Raw genomic sequence first — 12,663 nt, 5'->3', positions numbered from 1 at the left:
GGGGGTTTTTTGCAACCGTTATTTCTTATTTCTTGCCTATATCATATCACGGAAACCTTTCGCTTTGGAACGTGGAGAGATGGCTGAGTGGACTAAAGCGGCGGATTGCTAATCCGTTGTACAATTTTTTTGTACCGAGGGTTCGAATCCCTCTCTTTCCGCTCCCTTGGATAATTTGGGACTTTCGAATTGGAAAGAATTCTGACCCCCGGATTTTCTCATAGATAAATGTACGAAACAAATCCAATAAGAAAAAAAAAACTGAATTTTTACTCCTCGCGTCCAGGATTCCGTCCTGGGTCATTAGATAAGAATCCAAAGATAAAGAGTGAAACAAAGAATATCACTACTGTATAAACAAAAAGTTTGAGAGTAAGCATTACATAATCTCCAAGATTTTTTTTAAGGAATAGATTACCAGTTTTTCCTTACCACACGGATCCACTAGGATGGTTTTTTTTTATACCTAAAAATGCAAAAAAGAATTCTTGAAAAAAATTGCAAGAATTCTTTTATAATAAGCACTCTTATCAATAGCAAAAATAGGGTTAGGTGGTTAGGTATTGTGTAGGTACCTTTAGGTACCTGCTCAACCTAGGTGCAGGGGAGTAGAAAGGCTGATCCAAATTTATTGCTGTAGCTACCCATTCAATGTAGAAGAATTTAAATTTTAGAATGAACACATCATTCAATTTGGCATACAGAGTACTAAAGATTTCATCGAAAACTTACAGCAGCTTGCCAAACAAAGGCTAATAGAAAAAAGAATAGAGGTATAACAGGCATAATATCCACGATTGGATTGAAAATAGCATAAGCTTCGGGTAATTTGGCAAAGAAAAAACTAGTAGGATAAAGAACAGAATTAAAACAGATACAGGTTAAACTAAGTATATTAGGCATAACAAGCATTTCATTCTTGTAGAGTAAATAATTGGATTTTTCTTGAGTTATTTTTTAAGGGAAAGAAGGAAAAGGCAGATTCAAAATCTTTTTTCTTCGGACTTTCCCAAACACAAAATACCTCCTTGTATTTGCACTCTCAAATGAGAGTGGAATAAATTCGACTTTCATATAATATCTTAATAGAATTCCATGTAATGATCAATGCATTTTTTTGATTCTATATTATCCGCATGTGTAGAATACTAGCAAGAGAATATCCCTCCTTTTTTATGTAATTGAAATGGTATTGACGAATAACAAATAAACATACTAGTGTTTATTAGTGTCGCATAAAACCCGAAATGGGGCGTGGCCAAGTGGTAAGGCAGCGGGTTTTGGTCCCGTTACTCGGAGGTTCGAATCCTTCCGTCCCAGATTGTTTCTGATGAAACAAACGGTGAAATCATATAGTATTCCGTACGAGACAAAAGTTTATTAAAGAGAATAATGATATCTTATTCTTTCTCAGAAAACATAATAAAGTCTTAAGTCCAGTCAAATTGACTATCTTTATTTTCATGAAAAAATGGGATCTATCAAGCACATTCAGGATATGCCTCTACTATAAAATAAAATCACTTAGTCATATTTTTTTCTTCCTTTTGGTATTCGAGTTGAAGAAGTACGAGAATTCTATAACTACCAAAAACTTTCAATCTTTTCATTGGAATAGTTTATTTAGTTATTATAGTTAATTGTTTTTGGTACTGAAAAAATATATTACTACTAGAATTCTAATTCTAGTAATTAAATTAATTAAACTTTTTTGGAGGTTGATAGTTTATTTATTGAGGAAGAGTCAATCCTTCTTTTCTCACTTCAAGATTGATCATCTCGAGCCATCCGTTGAGGGTGGAAATTTAAGAATAAATAAGTTTTAAGCAAACTTGTTTAGTCGTCTTTTTCAAACTATGTTTCATTCATATGATAGAATTTTAATATGGGTTTAAATAAATTGGATCTTGGCGGAGGCTTCCCGGATAAATACTTTCTTTCTTTTATCCATATTGCTCCATAGATAGCAAGTTTTAATTAGTATAAAAAACTAAACCAATGACTATTCATGATTCCATCCATATTGGATCAATTCTCTATACCACTTTGCAATGAAAAGAGGAATGTTTGTTATGGTAAAACTTCGTTTAAAACGATGTGGTAGAAAGCAACGTGCGACTTGAAGGACATGATCGATTGTGGATTTTTCTATCCATCATTTTCCATAGTAATGAAAATGCTCTTGGCTCGACATAGCCTGTTCTATTCGTTCCGAACCAAATTTGCGCTGGGTTTAAGTAACATAGTACACGATGGAGCTCGAGAGGACAGAATTTTTTTTATCAAGGGAAAGAATCTAGGGTTAGTGAAAACTAATAAATTAGGCCAACTTTGTCAGTCTATCCTTAATATAGAAATAAATCGAAAGGTTAAAATAAGAATAAAGTCCAATAAAAGTATATCAGAATCAATCCCTCTTATTAGATTTCTATAGAAGAGATAAATGTTTTATCGAAGGAAATAAGAAAAAAGGGTATGTTGCTACTCTTTTGAAAGAAAAAAATAGGAATTCCCGAAGTAATGTCTAAACCCAAGGATTTCACAAATCAAAGATAAAGGATTCCAGAACAAGTAAACACAATTTTCAATTGTCTCAACAACAGAGTTGGATCAGAATAAGGAATAAAAGTCAATTCGTTCGAAATGAGACAAAGAAAAGAGTTTAAAGACGACTCAAAAAATTTGGAAGGATTTTGGCTTCGAAGTTTGTCAGGCAAAATTAGCCCACTTGAGTCATGAGTATAAATGAAATTTGTTTTTTCTGTAAGGAAATTAATGCACGTCATAGTCTAATTTCTATTATTATCGACAGAAATTCGAATCATTTTCTCGAGCCGTATGAGGAGAAAACCTCCTATACGTTTCTAGGGGGGGCGTTGTTTATCTACATCTATCCCAATAAGCTGTCTATCGAATCGTTGCAATTGATGTTCGATCTCGAAGAGAAGGAAGAGATCTTCAAAAAGTAGGTTTTTATGATCCGATAAAGAATCAAACTTGTTTCAATGTTCCAGCTATTCTCTATTTCCTTGAAAAGGGTGCTCAACCAACAAGAACTGTTTATGATATTTTAAGGAAGGCGGAATTCTTTAAAGAAAAAGAAAGAACTTTGAGTTAATTGAAGAACTAAATGAATCAAAAAGTAGGATAGGAGAAGATTATTAGTATTCCTAGTTGTCTAATTATTTAGACACAATTTACCTCTTTTTTAATCCTATTTGGATTTATATTATATCATGCCAATTCAACATAAGCCCCTATTTTATTTACTTTTTCTATCTAATTTGTTTTCTTACCATTGTATTTCCATTGACAAAGGTCTATTGAACAAATAGAATTTGTAGATAGATGGGTCTCTTTATCCTCACTCCATATTCAATTTTTCCGCCTACACTTCGCTCAAATGATAAGGGTGTTCCTCTTGCATGTATTCTCATACAATATAATATATATATTTTTTAATAAAAATCGCTAAAAATAAGGAGAATTTGGCCATCGTGATTAGGGTCGCTCTTTTTTTAACTTTACTTTAGTGGAATTTAACCGGACCTGTTCGTTTTGGCATTTGAGTGTTTTTCATGGTCGATAAAAAAATCTTTTGATGTCTTGCTAGTTCAATGTTTTGACAGAAGCGCGCGGTGTAATTCCATTGATTTTTGGATTTCGATCGTATCTAAGATCCTTTTTTTATCTGGGTTGCTAACTCAATGGTAGAGTACTCGGCTTTTAAGTGCGACTATGATCTTTTACACATTTGGATGAAACAACAAATTCGTCCAGACTCTTGGTAGAGTCTAGAAGACCACGACTGATCCTCAAAGGTAATGAATGGAAAAAATAGCATGTCGTAATAAAATCAATCTTTTTTGAATGGAATCCAAAATTACGATTTTCTAGGTCTAATGAATAAATGGATAGAGCCTGGCTCCAATTCTGGTAAAATAAAAAGCAACGAGCTGAACTTCCTAATTGGAATGATTCCCCGCTCTAATTAGACGTTAAAAATAGATTAGTGCCGGATGCGGGGAAAGGTTGGGTTTTCCTATGAGTGGACCCTTTATTTTTTCTTTTTTTAGAAATCCTAATTATTCTTGATTATGGATTGAATAAGGGATGTTATGGATTGAATGTGTAAAAGAAGCAGTATATTGATAAAGAGGCTGTATTCCAAAGTCAAAAGAGCGATTGGCCTGCAAAAATAAAAAACTTGTTCTGTTCTTTTTTTTTAATTAGAACAAACATAAACTAATTGGGTAGAAAAGGAGCAGAAAAAGATCTGTGGATTAGACTCCCTTTCTTTCCAGGGTTTGTATTAAAAATGCAACACCCTATTCTGACCATATTGCACTATGTATCATCATTCGATAAACCGAGAAATGCTTCTTCTCTCTGATTCAAGTAGAAATACAAATGGAAAAATTCGAAGGGTATTCAGAAAAACATAAATCTCGTCAACAATACTTTGTCTACCCACTTCTCTTTCAGGAATATATTTATGCATTTGCCCACCATTATGGATTAAATGGTTCTGAACCTGTGGAAATAGTTGTTAGTTGTAATAACAAGAAATTTAGTTCACTACTTGTGAAACGTTTAATTATTCGAATGTATCAGCAGAATTTTTTGGATAACTCGGTTAATCATCCTAACCAAGATCGATTATTGGATTACAAAAATTATTTTTATTCTGAGTTTTATTCTCAGATTCTATCTGAAGGGTTTGCGATCGTTGTGGAAATCCCATTCTCGCTACGGGAATTATTTTGTCCGAAAGAAAAAGAAATACCAAAGTTTCAGAATTTACGCTCTATTCATTCAATATTTCCCTTTTTAGAAGACAATTTTTTGCATTTGGATTATCTATCACATATAGAAATACCCTATCCTATCCATTTGGAAATCCTGGTTCAACTCCTTCAATACCGTATCCAAGATGTTCCATCTTTGCATTTATTGCGATTCTTTCTCAACTATTATTCGAATTGGAATAGTTTTATTACTTCAATGAAATCCATTTTTTATTTTCAAAAAGAAAATAAAAGACTGTTTCGATTCCTATATAACTCTTATGTATCAGAATATGAATTTTTTTTGTTGTTTCTTCGTAAACAATCTTCTTGCTTACCATTAGCATCTTCTGGAACTTTTCTGGAACGAATCCACTTTTCTAGGAAGATGGAACATTTTGGGATAATGTACCCTGGTTTTTCTCGGAAAACCCTATGGTTCTTTATGGATCCTCTTATGCATTATGTTCGATATCAAGGAAAGGCAATTCTTGCATCAAAAGGCACTTTTTTTTGAAGAAGAAATGGAAATGCTACCTTATCAATTTCTGGCAATATTATTTCTGTTTTTGGACTCAGCCGCGAAGAATCCATATAAACCAATTAGCAAACTCTTGCTTCGATTTTATGGGGTACCTTTCAAGTGTACCAAAAAGTTCTTTGTTAGTAAGGAATCAAATGCTGGAGAATTCATTTCTAATAGATACTCGAATGAAAAAATTCGATACCATAGTCCCCGCTACTCTCCTCATAGGATACTTATCAAAAGCTCAATTTTGTACTGGATCGGGGCATCCTATTAGTAAACCCATTTGGACAGATTTATCAGATTGGGATATTCTTGATCGATTTGGTCGGATATGTAGAAATCTTTTTCATTATCATAGTGGATCTTCGAAAAAACGGACTTTGTATCGACTAAAGTATATACTTCGACTTTCATGCGCTAGAACTTTAGCTCGGAAACATAAAAGCACGGTACGAACTTTTATGCAACGATTGGGTTCGGCATTTTTAGAAGAATTTTTTATGGAAGAAGAGCAAGTTTTTTCTTTGATGTTCACCAAAACAACTCTTTTTTCTTTCTGTGGATCACACACTGAGCGTATTTGGTATTTGGATATTATACGTATCAATGACCTGGTCAACCCTCTTAATTAATCATTAGACGAAATTAAGAAACAGGAAAGGGTTGATAAATGATCAAGAAAAAACTTTTCTAGTTTTCATTCTGAAATGTTCTTTTTATTATAATAAAGAGTAGGTGAATCAAGTTACTAATTAAAAAAATTAGTAGAACTTCCTCTTTGGAATAGAAATTGGCTATTTCTACATAGGGAAAGTCGTGTGCAATGAAAAATGCAAGCACGATTTGGGGAGGGATTTTTCTCTATTGTAACAAGGAAGAATTATCTACTCCATCCGACTAGTTCCGGGTTCGAGTCCCAGGCAACCCATATAGAAAAGACTCATCAAAGTTAAAAACTTTGACTCACTTCATTTACAAATACAAAATTATTGGTTTGGTTAATTTAGTTATATGGATAGCTAATCTTTGGGCTGACTTGGTTGACATTGGTATATAGTCTATGTTATACTGTTAAATAACAAGCCTTCTATTATCTATATTCTAGTTAATACGTGTGCTTGGGAGTCCTTGCAATTTGAATAAACCAAGATCTTACCATGACTGCAATTTTAGAGAGACGCGAAAGTACAAGCCTGTGGGGTCGCTTCTGCAACTGGATAACTAGCACTGAAAATCGTCTTTACATCGGATGGTTCGGTGTTTTGATGATCCCTACCTTATTGACCGCAACTTCTGTATTTATTATCGCCTTCATCGCTGCCCCTCCAGTAGATATTGATGGTATTCGTGAGCCTGTTTCTGGTTCTTTACTTTATGGAAACAATATTATCTCTGGTGCTATTATCCCTACTTCTGCGGCGATCGGATTGCACTTTTACCCAATTTGGGAAGCTGCATCTGTTGATGAGTGGTTATACAATGGTGGTCCTTATGAGCTAATTGTTCTACACTTCTTACTTGGTGTAGCTTGTTATATGGGTCGTGAGTGGGAACTTAGTTTCCGTCTGGGTATGCGTCCTTGGATTGCTGTTGCATATTCAGCTCCTGTTGCAGCTGCTACTGCTGTTTTCTTGATTTACCCTATTGGTCAAGGAAGCTTTTCTGATGGTATGCCTTTAGGAATCTCTGGTACTTTCAACTTTATGATTGTATTCCAGGCAGAGCACAACATCCTTATGCATCCATTCCACATGTTAGGTGTAGCTGGTGTATTCGGCGGTTCCCTATTCAGTGCTATGCATGGTTCCTTGGTAACCTCTAGTTTGATCAGGGAAACTACTGAAAATGAATCTGCTAATGAGGGTTACAAATTTGGTCAAGAGGAAGAAACTTATAATATTGTGGCTGCTCATGGTTATTTTGGCCGATTAATCTTCCAATATGCTAGTTTCAACAACTCTCGTTCTTTACACTTCTTCTTGGCTGCTTGGCCTGTAGTAGGAATCTGGTTCACTGCTTTAGGTATTAGTACTATGGCTTTCAACCTAAATGGTTTCAATTTCAACCAATCTGTAGTTGATAGTCAAGGTCGCGTTATTAATACTTGGGCTGATATCATCAACCGTGCTAACCTTGGTATGGAAGTAATGCACGAACGTAATGCTCACAACTTCCCTCTAGACTTAGCTACTGTTGAAGTTCCATCTATTAATGGATAAGGTTTTTCTGCTAACATATAAGAATTTTTGAAGAAAGAAAAGACAGAAATACCCAATATCTTGTTCTAGCAAGATATTGGGTATTTCTGTCTTTATTTTGAATCTTTTTTTTCTTCTTAATCTTTCTATTCAGAATTCAGTTAACGACGAGATTTAGTATCCTTTCTTGCATTTTCATAACTCGTGAAATGCCGAGTAGGCACGAATTCCCCCAATTTGCGACCTACCATAGGATTTGTTATGTAAATAGGTATATGTTCCTTTCCATTATGAATCGCGATTGTATGGCCAACCATTGTGGGTAGAATGCTAGATGCCCGGGACCACGTTACTATTGTTTCTTTCTCCTCCTTCATATTGACCTTTTCTATCTTTGCCAATAAATGATGAGCTACAAAAGGATTCGTTTTTTTTCGTGTCACAGCTGATTACTCCTTTTTTCCTTTTTAAAGAGTGGCATTCTATGTCCAATATCTCGATCGAAGTACGGAGGTCAGAATAAATAGAATAATGATCAATGGAAAAAAGCAAAAAATCCTTTAGCTGGATAAGGGGCGGATGTAGCCAAGTGGATCAAGGCAGTGGATTGTGAATCCACCATGCGCGGGTTCAATTCCCGTCGTTCGCCCATCGCATTATTGCAAATTCCAAAAATGCAATTTTCCATATTCCTAGTTACGTATTTACTTACGGCGACGAAGAATAAAACTATCGCTATATTTTTTCCTTTTCCTAGTTCTTCTTCCAAGCGCAGGATAACCCCAAGGGGTTGTGGGTTTTTTTCTACCAATGGGAGCTTTCCCTTCACCGCCCCCATGGGGGTGGTCCACAGGGTTCATAACTACCCCTCTTACTACGGGGCGTTTACCTAGCCAACACTTAGATCCGGCTCTACCCAAACTTTTTTGGTTCACCCCACCATTACCCACTTGTCCGACTGTTGCTAAGCAGTTTTGGGATACTAAACGGACCTCCCCAGATGGTAATCTTAAAGTGGCCGATTTACCCTCTTTTGCAATGAGTTTCGCTACAGCACCTGCTGCTCTAGCTAATTGCCCACCCCTTCCACGTGTGATTTCTATGTTATGCATGGCCGTGCCTAAGGGCATATCGGTTGAAGTAGATTCTTCTTTTCTCTCAAAAAACCCCTTCCCAAACTGTACAAGCTTCTTCCAAAGCATACGGCTTTCTAGATGTATATGACGATCTCTAGACAGATGGATCTTATATGAATCATATGATGAAGTACCACATGAGTGGATATATAGGAAAGGAATCCAAATCTGCCGAATCGCTCATGTTATGATCTTCTACATCCTAGGTCTCTGCGTTCCGTCATCTGGCTTATGTTCTTCATGTAGCATTCAGATCGAATGACTCTATGAAATTACGTCGATACTTCCACATATTATGGGTAACGTAGGAGACATCCCTATTTTCCCCCGGGGGTCTTAATTACCACTGCTTAGCTTTCAATTTGCCTCTGACCATCAAATTAAATGTGAATAACCCGTCCTCCTCTCTTTGAAACAAGGGGCGCTTCCGGTTCTGTGCGTGCTTCAAACAATTTTGTCTTCTCCATATTACCATATCTCTAGAGCCAATAATTTTCTATGAGGAACTACTGAACTCAATCACTTGCTGCCGTTACTCAACAGTTTTCTGTTGAGGTCTATCCCGTAGAGGTAGTCAAATTGGATCAGTGATCGATTTCTAGGTTTCGTCGTAAACCTAATTGGTTACTTCCAATTACGTAAATCAATAGTTCAAACCGCACTCAAAGGTAGGGCATTTCCCATTGATATAGGAACTTTTGTACCAGAAACAATAGTATCTCCAATTATAGCCCCTCTGGGATGTAAAATATATCTCTTCTCACCATCCCCATAGTGTATGAGACAAATGTATGCATTTCGATTAGGGTCGTATTCTATGGTTACGATTCTACCAGATATGTCTTTTTGATTCCGGCGAAAATCTATTTTACGGTATAGGCGCTTATGACCTCCCCCTCTATGCCTTGCGGTAATGATTCCTCTGGAATTACGACCTTTACCACAACGGTGCCGTCCATGGATCAAATTATTTCGTGGATTGGATTTCACTTGCCTGTCTACGGTTCCCTTGCGTGTGCTCGGGATAGGTGTTTTGTATAAATGTTTCGCCGTATTATTAAGTATTCTCCTTTAGTTTTTTTCTCTATCTAGAAGTGGAATAGAATAACCCGGTTGAAGGGTAATGATCATACGTCTGTAATGCATTGTATGGCCCAGAATAGGTCCTATTCTTCTACCTTTTCCAGGTAGTCGATGGCTATTCACAGCTACCACCTTAACACCAAAGAAGAGTTCGACCCAATGCTTTATTTCTGTCTTAGTGAATCCCGATTCGACATTAAAAGTATATTGATTCTTTCCCAATAAACGAAGACTTTTTTCTGTAAATACTGCGTATTTGATTCCATCCATAAATCGACTTTCCCTCCTATGCTCTGAGTTCCAGTATCGATAAGAATTCGAGTTCTTATTATTCTTATGTTATGGTATGAATATACCATACCAATTCGTTATGTATGGATGATGGATGAGATTCCATGGATAGAGAGCCAGTTCCAATAGACTTATGGAATGTTCCCGTTCGTGTGCATCCAGCAGGAATTGAACCCGCAAATTTACCAATTATGAGTTGGGCGCTTTAACCATTCAGCCATGGATGCTTAACAGGGATCATCGTACATCGTAAATAACCAATTTTCATATAGAAAGACATATCATAGAAAAATGAAATCGAAAATATTCCGAGATGGCAAATATTCGGAGATGACTATGAAAACACCTCTCTGGATCCTCGAATTGAAAGAGAGATTGAGAGGGATCAAGAATCCCAATTCTCGCTATTTGGAATGGATCCAATTCTATTGAGTCTGACTCATAGTGATCATTTCTCTTTAGCAAAGAATGACCTTGGTTATCAAAGGATTGAACAACCGGGATCCATTTACTTATGATACCTAGTTGGCATTGATAACAAGGATCTAATGAATTATGAGTTTAATAGATCCTCTTTAGCAGAAAGACGTATATTCCTTGCTCATTATCAGACAATCACTTATTCCCAAACCTCGTGTGGGACTAATCGTTTTCATTTACCATCTCATGGAAAACCCTTTTCGTTCCGCTTAGCCCTATCGGGTATTTTAGTGATAGGTTCTGTAGGAACTGGACGATCCTATTTGGTCAAATACCTAACGAAAAATTACGATTTTCCTTTCATTAAGGTACGAGGGCTTCTTATTCCACAAGAACGAAAGCACCTTTTCATTCTTTCATATACTAGGGGTTTTTACTTGGAAAAGACAATGTTCCATACTAAAGGATTCGGGTCCATAACCACGAGTTCCAGTGCACTAGATCTTGTAGCACTTAGCAACGAAGCCCTATCCATTAGTATTCCACATAAGAAATCCATTCTAGAAAAAAATACAATTAGATTAGCTCTTCATAGACAAACTTGGGGTTTGCGAGCCAAGGTAAGATCGGCTCGGGATCATGGGACCCTTTTCTATCAGATAGGAGGGGCTCTTGTACAAAATAGACTTACTAAGTAATAACCCCATAGAATCTATCTATATAAAGATAAAGAGGCAATCGTGTCAGGAAGCGGGTTTTTCTTTGGCCAAAAGGTACTTCGAACTTGGAACGAGCATGAAGAGATTAACGAGACTTCTTTCTCTTTTGAGTTTTTCTGGCGGACCTGCCGCGCAAGATCTTTGGTCTTCCCCTGGAACCGATGAAAAAAAGTGGATCGCTTCTTATGTACTCGCTCAGAATGATTCTTCTCTATCTATAGTTCATGGCCTATTAGAAGTAGAAGGTGCTCTGGTGCAATCCTTACCGACAGAAAAAGATTGCAGTCAGGTTGATAATAGTCGAGTGACATTACTTCGTCGGTCCGAACTAAGGAATCTGTTAGAAATGTTTTGAAATGGATATTGTTCTCTCTTTGATCAGGGATTGCTATATGAAAAGAAGTGGAGTTTGAAAAAGGGAACGGAATGCTCAAACCGGAACTGCTAGAGGAACGAATTTTCAATAGCATAACTTGGGCTCCTAGAATATGGCGCCCTTGGGACAATCTATTTGATTGCAGGGTTTTGTTCCGAAGCAAAGATATCCGCGGAGGCCGGTTCGTTCGTCCTATTCTGATATTCAGGACCAAGAGGTACTGGATTCTCTTTCGGATAGGCCCTGAAAGGAGAAGAAAGGCTGAAATGCCAACGGACCTCTGTCTGTTCTCTAATTCACCCGATCCGTTAGTACCCGTTTTTGGAACGTCCAGTGCCAAAGTCACTGAATGGGTAAGTCACCAATCCAATCCCTTTGACAAATCGGATGTCATATTAGATATCATATTCTATATATATAGAAATATCATAGATAGAATAGACATATAGAATTTTTGGTCGGCAAATTCGAAGGAATCATTGAGTGAAAAAGGAGCAAAGAATGACAAAAGACGAGACTCTACTAGTCTTCACTCTTGTGGTTTCCTCTTCCTCGGTTTCTGTTTTCTTATTCGGGATCTTGCTTTTCATGGTTCTCATCTCTGCAACTCGCGATTTTCGCGAGAGAACCAAATCCAAGTTGGTGAAGATCATGATTTGGGCTGGCACGGGGATCGTTTGATCGATTTCCTTGATTTGATCGCTACTTAATGGGCGTGCGCTCAAAGGATACAAACAGGGATTCACAAACAAAAAGGGGAATTCGTAGTCACTTTTTCCTGTCGCGTAAAAAAAAAGTCTTTACGCGAGAGCAATAGAGGTTGGGATACATCTATCTCTTCTGAGCAACCTCTTTTGGATTCTTAAGACCACCCTTGCAGTAGGATACCATCTGCTTTGGGTTCTTTATTATCTCCTTCGAGGGATTTTTAGGATCGTTCAGGCTATATATATTTAGTCTATTTTGGCTTTTACTGTCTACTTTTCTCAGGGAGATGGTTAAGGACCTCAGAAGATAGAGGAGAGCGCCAGGCCCAGATTTCCGGAATACTTCTACGGGGAATGCTCATTGAATGAGCATTCTCCATATTATGCCTTGAAGAGGACTCGAACCTCCACGCTCTT

At 36.9% G+C, this 12,663-nt stretch overlaps 2 long non-coding RNA genes and 2 other non-coding genes across 6 annotated transcripts in view; 2 read left to right on the top strand and 2 right to left on the bottom strand.

The window, feature by feature from the left end:
* The window catches only part of LOC141022250 (uncharacterized), a 55,312-nt gene that overhangs the window by 29,178 nt on the left and 13,471 nt on the right, over positions 1-12,663 (bottom strand). The window lies entirely within an intron of this gene.
* The window catches only part of LOC141022249 (uncharacterized), a 53,958-nt gene that overhangs the window by 29,179 nt on the left and 12,116 nt on the right, over positions 1-12,663 (top strand). The window lies entirely within an intron of this gene.
* TRNAS-GCU (transfer RNA serine (anticodon GCU)) lies at positions 74-161 on the top strand. The gene has a single exon. It is a non-coding gene; the product is annotated as a tRNA-Ser (tRNA).
* The window catches only part of TRNAL-CAA (transfer RNA leucine (anticodon CAA)), an 81-nt gene continuing 48 nt past the window's right edge, over positions 12,631-12,663 (bottom strand). Inside the window, exon 1 of the tRNA in view lies at positions 12,631-12,663. This exon is cut by the window's right edge and continues 48 nt beyond it. This is a non-coding gene — a tRNA (tRNA-Leu).

The sequence above is a fragment of the Aegilops tauschii genome, chromosome 5 (assembly GCF_002575655.3).
Source record: "Aegilops tauschii subsp. strangulata cultivar AL8/78 chromosome 5, Aet v6.0, whole genome shotgun sequence".
NCBI classification, from domain to species: Eukaryota; Viridiplantae; Streptophyta; class Magnoliopsida; order Poales; family Poaceae; genus Aegilops; species Aegilops tauschii.
Note: the sequence above shows the minus strand (reverse complement) of the source record. Positions and strands in the feature narration are given on the sequence as shown.